The sequence below is a fragment of the Leopardus geoffroyi genome, chromosome D1 (assembly GCF_018350155.1).
Source record: "Leopardus geoffroyi isolate Oge1 chromosome D1, O.geoffroyi_Oge1_pat1.0, whole genome shotgun sequence".
In the NCBI taxonomy this organism is placed as follows: Eukaryota; Metazoa; Chordata; class Mammalia; order Carnivora; family Felidae; genus Leopardus; species Leopardus geoffroyi.
This window is the reverse complement of record NC_059329.1, coordinates 20,885,061-20,886,650: the sequence shown is the minus strand read 5'-3', so window position 1 is coordinate 20,886,650 and position 1,590 is coordinate 20,885,061.

Genomic DNA, 1,590 nt, shown 5'->3' with positions numbered 1-1,590 from the left:
TACAATTGGCTAATAAGCATATGAAAAAATGTTCAGTATCAGTATGCATTAAGAATGTGCAAATTAAAACCAAAATGAGATACCACTGCACACCCACCAGAATGGCTATGATTAAAAAGAAAGACATTACTAAGTGTTGGCAAAAACATGCGGGAAAAATTGTCATGTATTGCCGGTGGGAATATAATAATAGTAAGGCCTCTTTGTTTTTGTTTTGTTTTGAATTTTTTTAACGTTTATTTATTTCTGAGACAGAGAGAGACAGCATGAGCAGGGGAGGGGCAGAGAGAGAGAGGGAGACACAGAATCTGAAGCAGGCTCCAGACTCTGAACTGTCAGCACAGAGCCCGACATGTGACTCGAACCTGTGAACTGCGAGATCATGACCTGAGCTGAAGTCGGAGGCTTAACTGACTGATCCACCCAGTAGAGCCTCTTTTGAAAGCAGTAGGGCAGGGGCGCCTGGGTGGCGCAGTCGGTTAAGCGTCCGACTTCAGCCAGGTCACGATCTTGCGGTCCGTGAGTTCGAGCCCCGCGTCGAGCTCTGGGCTGATGGCTCAGGGCCTGGAGCCTGTTTCCGATTCTGTGTCTCCCTCTCTCTCTGCCCCTCCCCCGTTCATGCTCTGTCTCTCTCTGTCCCAAAAAATAAATAAACGTTGAAAAAAAAAAAAAAAAGAAAAAGCAGTAGGGCAGGTTCATAAAAAGTTAAACATAGACTTTCCATTTCGCCCAGCAATTCTCCTCCCCACACTTTCACGTAACCCCCTGAGAAGCACAGGGGCATTCATCAGTGAACCAGCACTGCCAGATCCACACATCTCCCCTCCTCCTCGACCACTACCTCTGGGTCCAGATATCTTTGCTGACCTATCTTGAGTCTGAACTACTTTTCAACAAAGGGTTGCGGAATAATTAGATATCCATATGCAAAAACATTTACTCAGATCAACAGCCCACACCATACAGAAAAAGTAATTCAAAATGATCATGGGTTTAAACACCATGATACAGGGGCGCCTGGGTGGCGCAGTCGGTTAAGCGTCCGACTTCAGCCAGGTCACGATCTCGCGGTCCGTGAGTTCGAGCCCGCGTCGGGCTCTGGGCTGATGGCTCAGAGCCTGGAGCCTGTTTCTGATTCTGTGTCTCCCTCTCTCTCTGCCCCTCCCCCGCTCATGCTCTGTCTCTCTCTGTCCCAAAAATAAATAAACGTTGAAAAAAATAAATAAATAAATAAAAAATAAATACCATGATACATAGAGAAGAAAACATAAGCAAAAAATCCTTGGGACTTTGAGATAAGCAAATATGACACCAAAAGTTCAATCCATTATTAAAAAATTGAGACATTAGAATTCATTAAAATTAATATTTTCTGCTCTTTGAGAGACACTATCAAGAGAATGAAAGGAGAAGGTGGATTAGTGGAAAATATTTATGAATCATATGTCTGATACAATTTGCATTCAGAAGACATAAAAAATCCCAAGTCTCAAGACTACGAAAACAACCCTACGTGCCCTATGAGAGCACAGACACTGTGTGTCTTTTACTTCTGTGTCTGCGATGTTTAAAAACAGAGCCTGATGGGGC